Source organism: Cupressus sempervirens, chromosome 7 (assembly GCF_028749045.1).
Source record: "Cupressus sempervirens isolate cs-2001-9-10 chromosome 7, ASM2874904v1, whole genome shotgun sequence".
NCBI classification, from domain to species: domain Eukaryota; kingdom Viridiplantae; phylum Streptophyta; class Pinopsida; order Cupressales; family Cupressaceae; genus Cupressus; species Cupressus sempervirens.
In genome coordinates, this window is record NC_143124.1 from 67419112 (window position 1) to 67432810 (window position 13699).

The following is a 13699-nucleotide window of genomic DNA, read 5'->3' on the forward strand; positions in this document are numbered from 1 at the left end:
TCTAAGATTGATCACCTTAGTACACACATATGTACACTTTTGTGCATCTTGATCATGGTTCCTTGACATGTAGTTATTTTGGCCCACTTTTCCAGTTGCCTGTCACCTCACACTTGTCTGCATTAGGGGTTTCTTCTATTGTTTCTCTTGCTTCCTTGGTTCGATTGATCAAATCTTTAGGCTTTGATGTTTCATGCCATCTGTATTTTTGAGTTTAGTTATTTGCCTTTGTGTGTCTCCTGATTCAATGCAGATTATAGTCTTCTCTATCTTGTTAGGTTTTATTTTAGTGCAGGTTCTTCAAATCAATAGTTACTTTTGACAGAGCTTTGTAGCATCTACATGCTTCAGTGGTATTCTAAATGATCATCTTTGTTCCTATCCTCTGGGACATTCCCTACTTTGGATGCTTCTTCAGTCCTTCACTAGTTTCTTTCATCATGTTTTCCATCTCTTTTTGGAGTAGGGTCTTCTCGTGTGGTTTTCTTTGTTTCTCCTCTTTTCAAAGATTTGGTTGTGCTTAGGTACCTCATCAGGCCTTGTTTATTAGGACTCATTTCTACTTTCAGTAGTAGTTTCTAGGATTTTAGCTACTCCCTAAGTTTATCTTAAGGGGGGGTGTTAGAGTAATTAGATATTTTCTAATTAACTCTAGTTGCTTAAGCTAAACTTTAGTCATCTAATAATTAATTTCTTTTATTAATTATTATGATGCAACCTATGTTAGACCTTTTTTAGGGTTTTTATCTCCTTTATAAGGATGATCTCTCATTGTAAAAATTCCCTTGAGATAATTCACTTTTGATAATAGAAATCTACTTTTTTTCTCATCAAGAATGTCTCATCTATGGATATAGTAATTTATGCCTGCATAGCCTTTTGCTTCTCTCTTCTGTAATAGGTGTTTGCACGTAGGTGATTCTTGGGAGCTGCAGGGTTGATCTTTCATCAACTTCAACATTATTTTCTCAATTTAAGGTTTTTATTATTGAAAGGATTATACTCTTTATATTTTTATGATGAAAATTTGATATTTTAATAGTTACCAAAACTTTGAACAATGTAGCTCCCACTTACAAATTCAAAAATAAATAAATAGAAGAGGAGAGAAAATAACAATAAATATTACTATCACACAAACAAGAAATTTCGGAAAGGTGTAGCCTTAAAGGAATACATCAAAATTCAACTACAAACAAAGAAACACCACTCCAAATTTCACATACCATACTAGCAGAAAAAAAATAAAAGAGACTTTTCACAATGTTAAACCACTAGATTTGGACAATATATTGCCTCTACAATAAACCAACTTAGATTAAATGAACTCAAAGGACAAAAGTAGAATGAAGCAAAACTTCTCTTATCACATTTAAACAACATAAAAAACTTCATCACTCCACAATAACTAACAATACCTATTGTTATAAAGAAAATCAAAATTTCATGGTAGAATTTTATATATCGATGAAACAATTTTGAGAACACTTTGATGCATTATCAAGAGTAAAAAAATGCAACATATATAACAAAAGCTACATAAGTATCTCAATAAGGAAAAAATATTGTAGACACCATGTGCTCTAAATGCTCATCAAAAAATGAATTACATCGATTTTCTCTAGAAAATAACTTAGACCCTAGAAAACAACAAAATATCCTCAAAAAACTCACTAAAGTAGAAGAAATGCTAATTTCTAAAGTAACCCGAGTGTTACAAGCCAAACATTCAATAGAAGGACAATATAATGTTAAAGTCGATGAAAGATCAACCCCACAGCTCCCATGAATCACCTGACATAGAGAAAGAGAGAAGGAAAAAGCTATGGAGGTTGGAATTGTCAGATCCATAGATGAGATATTGTCGATGAGAAAAAAGAGAAATTTCTCTCATCAAAAGTGAATGAATAAATTACAAAGAGATCAATCCTTATAAAAGGAGATCAAAACCCTAACATGGTAAAACCTAGGTTGCATGATAATAATTAATAAAAGAATTAATTATTATATGCCTAAAGTTTAGCTTAAGTAAACTAGAGATAATAAGTGACTTAATAATTAAATCAAAATTATTTAATTAATAAGACAACATCTTCTTACTCCAATGACCCCCCTTAAGATAAACTTAGGGAGTAGCTAAAAATCTAGAAACTACTATTGAAAGCAAATTGGGTCCCGAAAACAAGACCTAGTGAGGTACCCAAGCACAACCAGATCTCTGTAAAGAGGAGAAATAGAGAAAACATGGAAAAAACTCTACTCCAAAAAGAGATTGATAGAATGTTCTAGAAGATAGGAACAAAAGATGATCATGAAGAACACCACTAAAGCATGAAGCTGCAAACACTACCAAACTGCTGATCTAAAGAACCTCCACTGTATAGAACATGACTAGGTAGAGAAGACTAATTCTGAAGATTTGATTGATGGAAGGTATATTCATGGCCTCCAAAAATAGGAATGAAAGAATGTCTATATGGTAAATGATCCATCTCACTGAAATGCATAGGTTTGCAATCGCCTAGTACATAGGATCCAATACTTAATACATAGCTCACTCCATCGAACTAAGAAAGCAATAGAACCAAAATAAATTCTCTATAATGCTAAGAGGTAAGATATAAACACTAAAACTAAATGCAATATCTCCTACAAAAAGAAGAACCAAGAACATTGAGAGTGCAAAAGAAGTACAAACACATATAACAGAATGTGTCATCGACACATCATGAGGCTAATATCATGGAAAGAACACTCACTTGACAAAGGAAGATGGTGAATATGGCCAACATAAAAACCCCCCGAGGAACTTTATAATGTAGTGCAAGTACAACAAAACACAAAGATGTGTAAGATCCCAAAATACAATAGAGTGACACTTTATCTTAATGCATTTGTAAAAATACTACAAAAGGATGTCAACAAAGATCAAAAAATACATGAGGCTAATACAATAGATAGTATAACCCATGAAAAATCATCTGAAACAACAAAATTGATCCCTAGACCTGAAACAACCAAGATATCCATCAGAATGCAAAAAAAATAAAAAAATGAATGGGATGTGCCTAAAGCAGAATCTGGAAAATAGAATGTCTCAAGATATGTCTCTTAGAGTGCAAAATAGAACTTCTAACTTTGATAGAAAAAATAGGTCTCCAAACAACATATTAAATCCAAATGAACTACACCATCACGACGTACTTGGAATTAACTTTTTAGCACTTCTTTCGAATTAAAGAAAAGAGTCCAAATGAGCAAGTTATGGCCAAAAAACCACATGTAGGTTCAAAAAAAGCACAAAAAAATAGTTTCCTCAGAATCCATACCAAAATGCATCAAAAAGTGTGCCCACCAATACTAGAAATTGCCTCAGGAAGTGTGTTAGTTTCATACCAAATCTATCTCAATTTGCATACCCAAAAATCTCAATTTAAGTGCAAAAGAGATTGATTTTTATGCCAAAAATCACAAAATTGTCACCTCAAGAAATGTGCCAAAAATCCCAATTTTCAAAAAATCTCAAGTTACATGCCAACATTTAGAAAAATGTTGCTAATTTGTTAGCAATATTATTTTTCCTCATATTCCAACTGTATCCAAATTGGAGAAACTTTATATTAAAATAAGGGTTTTTGGGTAGTCTGAGCTCAATGGTGATGTCCGTTTGAGCTCAAGGTGTACCAAATAATGGTGATCCCCTAGATTCAATACAAAAAATCTCTGAAAAATGAAACCCTCTAAAAGAAAAAACAAAGATCTAAAAGCTAATAAACAAAACAGGGGCATGAAGATCTCGAGCTCTAATACCATGTTGAAGTTAATGAAAGATATGTATGCAAAAAAACCTAAGTTGTTGGGAACAAGAGCAAACAAGAACACATTAGTTGAACATGTATATCAAAGTATGCAAAATCAAACAAGACACAACTAATACTTATGGTTGAGTTTTGCAACTCAATGCAATCAAGAAGCAAGTCCTCATGCAACCTCAAACAACTCAACAAAGGCACCCATGAGAGGCCCTGTTGGTGTGTTTTAGATTGGAAGGATGTTGGTGTGCTCTCCCAAAACACAACTATCTGAATCCCTTAGTAAAAGATGCAATGTGGGAATGAATACTATGCTGAATCAGTGGAGAATACTTCAAACAATGACTACGAAGGCAACCATGCTTAAGAACATTCAAAGGATATGGAGCTAGATGCAATAAGGAAACTAAGCTAACAATGCAAGTGAAATAAGAATAGAAATGCAAGAAAGAAGCTAATCTAACAATGCAAATGAAATGAAGTCTAGCAACTACCAAAGATTAGTTCTAAACATGAAAATCACTACAAAGCTCTATAATCAAACTAGCATGATAACAATGCAAAAAAGGGAGATGAAAAATTCTTGAGACAAGGGCTTTATTTATAGGTTTGAGAGAGGCCTTGGGAAGGTGGCACCTATGTGGCATCCACATAGGTGCCACAAGGGTGACATGCAGAGAAGTCATGCAAGTGGTCAACATTCAAAGTTTGCTCATACATGTGTGAGCAAACTTTGAAGGAATGAGTGGGGGACAAAGTTGTAAGAGGTATGGCAAGTATGAGTGTTCCTCACACATGTGTGAGCACATACTTAGGATTAACAGGGGGTTTAGCAAGGTGTTTAACATAATTAAATGGGATTAAGTAATGGATAGACTTAGAAGGATGAAAGTGATGGGTGTAGACTAAGTTTTAGGCTAGGTTTAAGATTAAATTAAATAAGATTTAATTTAATCATAAGTTTAGAGAATTTAATGAGATGAAGGGAATTAAATAAATATGGTTTATTTAAAAGGGGATTTATGGAGGGTCATGCATTAAATAAATTTAACAGATTAGGGATGGAAGTATTTAAATTAAATTGCAACACCTTAGGAAAGTGAACCTATTTAATTAACTAAATTTAATTAAATAAGTAGAAGAATATGACAAATATAATTAATTATAATGTCAAGGTCAATATTAAATAAATTAATATAGTGTTTGGGATGATTTTAAGTGTTTACAAGATCAACCCCACAACTCCCAAGGATCACTTCTCACAGAGAAAGAGAGATGCAAAAAGCTATGGAGGCTGAAATTTTTAGATCCATAGATGAGATATTCTTAATGAGAAAAAAGAGAAATTGCTATTATCAAAAGTGAATGAACAAATTACAAAGAGATAGATCCTTATAAAAGGAGATCAAAACCCTAACAGGGTAAAACCTAGGTTGCACGATAATAATTAATAAAAAAATTAATTATTATATGTCTAAAGTTTATCTTAAGTAAACTAGAGATAATAAGTGACTTAATAATTAAATCAAAATGATTTAATTAATAAGGAAATATCTTGTTACTCTAACATATAAATATAATGGACATACTATAAGTTTCCCACAAGATATCTCAAGCACTGCACATATTTTACCAAGAAAGTTATAAGACCTTGAACTTGTTATTACATGCCAAACAAATATACGAGAACAAAATTATGATTACTATGTCAATAAAAATAATTTTCTATACATGCACTATATACTACAATGACCCATACTACAAAGATGTAGAAATTGACATTGATGTGCTCGACTTATTTTTTGGGATTAAATATAAAGTATCAATAAGAAGCAAGTTGCATGGTTTCAACCTGATACAACACAAAGCCACCATGTTGGCTGAACAAAACAAACTAAACTTAAGCTAGGACTCTTAGGACTACCCAAAACTATAAAAAAAAACATAGTCAAAATACAATTACATTTAGACTAAAGAATGTTTCAATATACCATCAAAAACACCTATAACATCCACATATCTATTTATAGAACTATTTTTTTAGTAGGGATGTCGCCACCCATCTCTATAGTATGCATCTTTACATTGAACATGGATATTGTCTTCTCTTTGAGTATTCCAATTGAGATCTTGATTGACAATTGTGAGTGGATTGATGAGGATGAAAATATCAAAATTATTGAAGCCAAAGTCCTATTGAATATCATCAGCGATATCTATCTCACCATTAAGAATTTTATATATATGCTTTCAAGAAGTTTCATTTAAACCCTTCAAGCCCACTTCACCTGCTCAAGAAACTGCTTATTGAAGGTCTTACCTAGGAATAAATTTCCAATAGCTTTGGTAATCAAGGTATAGGTCTTCTTTTGGGATTAAGGAAGCTTATATTTGTATTTTAACTCATTCTAGGAACATACTCTATTCTCGAAAACAATATGCTTTATTAGAGACAAGCCTTTAATATTCCAAACCTTGGTAGAGAAACTTTAAGAAAGGTCCAAGGGATTTTCATTGTGACAAATTCTCCACCAAGTTGATATGTCAAGCACTGCATAATATGGGTTCTTTCCAACAACACCCCTTGGACGAAGCAAGTAATTAACCTGACACCAATCCTTCCACAATGAATGAAACACTACAAAACCTGCAACCTTGACATCAAAGTTCTCCAAAACAATGTCAATCATAGAAATATTATCCCATTTCTTAATTGGCCCTAGTCAAGTTGTTTCTGATTAAAAATTATTGCAAAAAATAACCACCGATATATTAGACATGTCATGCACCTATCAAACTGAATGTTGTGCCATTGAAACAACCAATGGAAATTAAACAACCTTTACCAATGACATAGAATTACAACACACATCATCATTAATTCCAAATTACCTAATGGAGAATGTGACCTACAAACTATTAAGACATTACTAGGTTTAAAAAAAATGAACCAGACATCATACCATGGCCAAAAATATATAATTCACCAATAAATAAATAAAACACTGAGCATCTATAAAGCATGGTTTTTCCAGTCTTATTTCTAATTGCATGTGCACTCTCACTTCAACCAAAAAGGAAGCAAGTTCACATCCATGACTATGTTTCACACTTTTTGAGGTACTATGATAATAGGTTTGGAAAACATGTAATATTTTTCTATTTTAGTTATAATTTAATTATGAGATTTCACAACTAGAAAGTAGCTACAGTTTTCCTTAAATCAAACATTCAAGAAAAAGTCCAAAAATCAATTGAAACCCTCTACCAAACCTACAAAATGCCCTAGACAATCAATTGGAAAATCAATTAATGAACTTGAGAACTTCATTAAGAGGAACATGAGCTTATTAAATTAAAAGTCAACTAGACTTCACAACCATGGTATGCCAACTAGGAACATCTACATTTTTCTTCACCTTAAGCTCAGCTGACACAAAGTAGACTAATTTACATGCATTTTTCCCACAAAATACAAACTCGAAAATACAAATGTAAAGAAAAAAACTTGATAGATAATACTATTTACAACTCACATATTACATCATTATACATCCACCAAAAATTCACAACCTCTCATGAAGAATTCATAGAAGAAATATTACAAGTAACATATTATTGATATAGGTATGAGTGACAACACAAAGGATCTGCTCATGTAAATGACTTTATATAGACTCCAAATGCACCTAATATGGACACAATAAATTGGACAAACAAATTCAACATAGACCAAGGAAAAAAATATTTGACAAGTATGTCTCAGCATGGAATCCCTGTAATTTAAAAGAAATAAAAAACAAATCACATCACACACCTAATGATGACCCTTCCTATTGAACACTAAATATTACTATTAGATCCTCTGCTAGATTATGAATAGATACTAAATACAATACATAGACACACAAAATGCACAAATCAACATGTCATAATGTTGCTACAAAGATTCGTGGAAAGAGAAACCAACATCTATGCTAACATGTAACAATGATAACAACATAACTTATAATGCAAAAATAAATGTTGATCGCCTCAATATCCACAATCCACAAATGCCTGCAATATGGTGAGCAAATTTTGATTGCCAATCTATCACTTCAAGAAAAGTACCTATGAACTATATCTCAAAATATGTATCAAAGTTTGATTTTTTAAAAAGAAATCTACAATACCATATTACAAAACATAGAAAATATAACCTAAACTAAAAAAAATTCTCTACTAGCATATCAAAAGTTCATGATGGGCATCATTGCACACCATGATATTGGAGTACAAGAAACATGCCATATGCCACTAAAATTTTCACTTATAATGTGTAGCAGGTCCTTCATTTGATTTAATGTTAGCAAAAAGGTCCTACACCAAACAAAAAATTCAATAATGAAGAAGAATTGGGCACCACTTATATCCAATTGTACATAGAATGTCCCCTAGGAATAGAGTCTTTCTCACCCATTCAAACAACCCAAATGCGCATATACTCCAAGAACTGGAAGAAGGATCAAAAGAAAAAGAGGAAAACCAAAGCAATTGGCAATGCCTACCTCTTTTTTCAAGAGCATTCCAGAAGAAATTCCTGATAAGTTTGAAACATTTTTTTGGAGCAAATTGTTCATTTATAAAAACTTTCGCTACATCCCAATAGACATTGGCATTAAAAATGAATAAATAATATCAAATTGGAGGACACTCGATACATTAACAAAATTTAAAATACGCTCCCAAGTGAACAAAATAATTACATTGACAATGATGATCTCAAAGTTGAAAAAGACACATACCAATACGAATGGCAGTAACTCTCCCAAAGAGTGCCTCCAAAAGAATTGCAATCAACAGACTTGATCTTATTGGAAATTAAGACATTGATATTAACCAACAATGGAATATAGACAACATTTTCTATACACTACATGAATCTACAAAAAAAATCATATCTACAAGTATATTACAAACAAATGACAACACTTTCCATTATGAATTTTTACAAACAAACTACAAACTTGCCCCTAAACAATAATTATCTTTAGACATCATCAACAAATATTACATGAAACCATTCCATAAGAGCCCATTGTGCATCATTATCTAAGGAACTACAACTATTGAAAAATCATACCTCATCAAGTATATTAGGAAAACCATAAACATCACATAAAATAATGACAATGAACCATTTTTGGCACTAGCACCTACATGAGTTACAACTTATAACATACAAGCATTAACAATCCACACATGCCTTCAAACTCCAATAAATGAAATGTAATTACTAAAGGCCAATCACTTATAAACCTCCAAGAAGACTTCAAACATATTAAATATATTTTATATATGAAATGAGATTCTTAGGACCAAAATTTCTCATAAAAAAGACAATTGTTTACATGAGACATTTGTACAAAGACAACAAGAGCCTTTTGGTGGGATTTCTACATTGTCACTGATGACTTAGGCCAACTAAAACTAGTTCTTGATAAGCTAATATATGCATCACACTCTACAATTAGATCATGCTTTGGCAAACATTCACTATGGAAATTACATTGCACACAATTTTTCATCAACAAGGGCAAAGTCAGTCCCAAATATTATAAATACTAAACCCCTACAAAATGATTGGGGCACACACATGACTTGATTTTTTTTTTTGCTTAAGCACCAAATAAAGCGAAGATTTGAAAGATACACTTAGTGTCCTTGGAACTAGAAATCCTCATAGGAGTTCTAACTTATGGAACTTCATGTTAAGTTGTAAATCAATCGTTTTGAATAGAGTTACGTGGAAAATTGGCAAGGGGGATCAGGTGAGATTATGGACAAACTCTTAGGGAGGATATCAAATTATTATCAACATAGCAAACTTTGAATCAACAATAATAATTTTGGAGGATAGGCTTGGTTCAATTCTAATTAACTATTTTGAGGAAGATAACAACACTTTGGCACGATGAAAATGGAAAACATTCTCATACTTTAATATTTCTCCTCAAGAGGAAGGAAAACTTAATAAAATATTAAATGAAAGAAATATCACCTTTACAGGACTAGAAGATAAACTAATATGAGATGGATCCAAGCATGGAGAGTATAACTCAAAACATGGCTACAACTACATCTATAATTTAAGGCATCACTTTAAGGTGGAAATTCCCTACTCCCTGTGTTGGGACTCCCTATGCTTGCCAAAAGTTGGGGCCTTCTCCTGGTTAGCCCACCAAAGAAGAATTTTAATTACAAATAGAATTAGAAGGATTGGTTTTGAGGTCCTCCTTTGGTATCCCTTATGTGAAACATTTGAGGAAGATGCATATCATATTTTATTGAATTTCTCATATGCTTCAAAAGTTTGTACTGGTCTGCAAAAAATGAGTTATAGGGTGGCTCTTCCAAACTCTATATCATCTCTATTACTCTCTTGGCCTAAGTTAAACCCTGACACTATATATTATGATTTGTGGATAATATCTCCTTCCATAATTCTTTGGGATTCATGAAATGAGAGAAACATAAGAATCTTCAAAAATACTAGCATGGTATGGGATCAATTTATTATAAAAATAGAAGTATCCATAATTAAAACTCCCAATTGCAAAATTTTAGCCTCAATGGGACAACTAAACCAATGTTACCCTATGATGGAAAAATGAGAAACCCATGGCCAGATCTCAAACTACCCTCATTTTATGGAAAGAAGAAGGAAAACAAAGAAAAAAGAGCTCTTTCTATTTGGTCCCCTCCTATTGAGAATTGGACTAAATTTAAATTTGATGGGCCTCTAGTGGTAATATGGGTTTGATAGGTATTGGTTGTTGCATTAGAAATATTTAGGGTGAAGTTTTGGCCAAATGTATGAAACCAATAGGTAAGACTACTAAAACGAAGTTACAGTTAGAGCCCTAATTGAGGGCTTGTGGCTATGTTCACTAAATTTGAGTAAAGTTGAAGTTTAGGGTGACTCAACAATAATAATTAATGCTTTCATAAAATAATTTATGCCCATTTGGAGATTGATTTCTCCACTAGCTAAGGTATTGGAGTTAGATAAAAATATTGAGACAATAACTACTAACCAATTTCATAGCAAAGGAAATAGTAAGACTAATAAATTGGCTAAAGAGGGAGCATATGGGAAAAATGATACCATCTTATATCCCCACTCTTATCCACCCTAATATCTGCCAACTTGGGAGAAACTTATTTTTCATCTTTATCCATATTAACTTTTAAATTTTTAATTAAAAGTGTGTTCTACAAATTAGCTAATTTAAGACTTTAAGTGTGATTAGAAGGTAATCCTAGCCTAATTGGAAAAATAACTCATTATCAACCAAGCCCTTGGTTATAGAAAAGTTTAAAAATCATGATTAATGATATATATAGAAAGGGTAATAAAATTGTAGATAATTTAGCTACAAGTGACAAAGGGTATTAATTTAACCCATACTCCTCTTTTCTCATCTGCAATCCCCTTGACTCATAATATTTTAATTATCAATCCAAACTATCCTACTAATACATAGCATTTTATTAAATAACATGATAAAATTCTATCAATCTTGGATGGATTCATTCTATGTACATGGGAACAACTTTTTGTTAATGAAGGTCGGAGACAAGATGGAGAGCACTTTCCATGCATGACTCACTCCTTCCTATGTGTGAATCTTAATTGCTCTTAATTCCTCAGGTAGTGTTGGCATTTATTTCCTCTTTTCATTCCTTTTTCCCTTATTTATTGGGTAATACTAGCTTAGTTCTACGAATTGAAAGCCATGGATACAAAAATCAAGATCACTTCCCCATCCTGTCTCATGGCTTTTGATAAACCTATTAAGTTAGAAGGATTATACAGTTTGTGTTTGTTAGAAACAAGGTCATTTGGAGAGCAATTCTCTAGTGTTTGGGAACTCAATATATTAATTGTCCCAATAGGTTTTGCTCAATGCAGATATAATGATCATGTTTATAGTTGTCGCCCACCATTTTTATGTCGTTAATGACCTCATCACTAGCCTTTTGTTGAGAGTTGTTTGATGAACAATTGTTGGGAGATCTTGATTTTATTCTAATGAACATAAGAGGGGACCTTTCGATTCCCATGGCCACTAACTATAATATACTTTATATAAGGGGGAACTATTCCAAACTTACCCAATCATTTTCATTGAAGACCCAACTAGTTTATTGGGAGATGTAGAGATTTACTAGAGAAATATTTCATTCCTCCTCTTCTTCTTTTCTATTATGAACCCCATTGAAGAGGACTGGACGGAAAATTACTTTGAGGTGGAAGGGATTCTGCATGAATGATCCCTAAAAAATGTCATTGAAGATTTACATGAATCTTTTAAGGAAGAATGGTGGTTACAATTGTTTAATTTTGCAAAACTTGTTGTCTTTTTACTAGTTTTGTTTTAAACATGATAACATATTAAATTACTCAAACTACAACTTGGGAAGGATACCCTAGTTAACCCTCCCTATAGAATAGTAGGACACTATCGTTCAGGCCCTACAATTCTCAGGGCCATCCCATTGTTTCTATAGGTTATAGGCCCTACATTTTTATGAACATTAAAGATGCATATAAATAGTTTATAACTCAAAAGAACAAAAGTTACTATAATTTGGTGTAATTTAAAGCTTTTTTGAAGTACTGGCTCTTTGAAATTCTGAAAGCTTTTAATTTCCTAGTTCTATACCTATAATCTACAAATCTAGTTTATGGTCAGTATCTAATTGAAAGCCTTCTAATTTTGATAGCTTCCTTCCTAGGCTCCCTAGTTCGTTTGTAAGGGTACCCCATGAAGTTGACCAAAATATCTTCAATTTAGAGTAGAATGTTGTTGGGCTTTATTTTTTCTTCATTTTCTTTAGCAAATACTATATGATTTTATTGTTTATAGGATCCTTACATTTGAAAGGTCCGAACTCAACTAAAATTTATCCTGGGTACTTTTGAAAATAATGGTGGAATAATCTTTTATAAATAACAAACTATTGGCAGATATAGAGCCACACTTGGATTAATTCATGCTATGCTACAATATTTTATGGTTTAAACGTCATAGTTTTATTAATTAATAAGACAAAAGTAACAACATCCATGCTTACTTTTATAATTATGTAGGATATTTTTGACTAATTGGTTGATAAGCTTGGAGCCTTCATAAGGGAATCTTAATATATAATTTCTACCTTAGCACCCTAGCTCTGACTTCTCTTGGGGGCTAGAATGTCGAGTTTCGATTAAAGTGTAGGATGTTTAGCAAGGCTCGTTAGTTGATTTGTTCTCTATTTTTATTTAATTTAGGGCATTTAATAAGATTTTAATTGATCACAGACCTTAAAAAAGCAATAAGGCTTAGGTCTTGGTAATTATTTATCTCTCAAAAGGATATGGCTTTCCTTTTCAATATGTTTTGAGGATAATCATGTATTGCTCCTTTTCAATGATTTTTTACACTAATATCAGAATTGGACATTGGGGTACATATTTCTTTACTAAGGAAATAAATGGAAGTTTTCAGTTTGTTTATTCTTATTCTCTCTCTTGAATCCCAATGGCTACCTTAACAAAGTCTCCCACTCCTGAAAAGACTTGTCTTGGTTGTTATTGAAGGTTATCTCTATCATGTATTGGAACTCATCTTCAATCATTTTCTCTTTGAAGTGGTCTTTCTCACCAAAGCATTTTTCAGGTGGAATGTAAAGATAATTTTCTCCCTTTATTTTTCTTTGTAATATGAGTGTCGATTGAAAGACTAATGTAACTACTTTATCAACATGTAACAACTTAATCTCAATAATACATTTCTAAATCTCTGTAAAAGAGGGTATGCCATCTTCAAGTCCCTGTTTAGGGCACTTGTACTTCT

The 13699-nt window shown here is 32.2% G+C and overlaps 1 pseudogene; it reads right to left on the minus strand.

Annotated features, from left to right (window-relative positions):
- LOC149545516 (uncharacterized protein At2g33490-like) overlaps positions 1–13699 on the minus strand; it is a 137010-nt pseudogene that overhangs the window by 112161 nt on the left and 11150 nt on the right.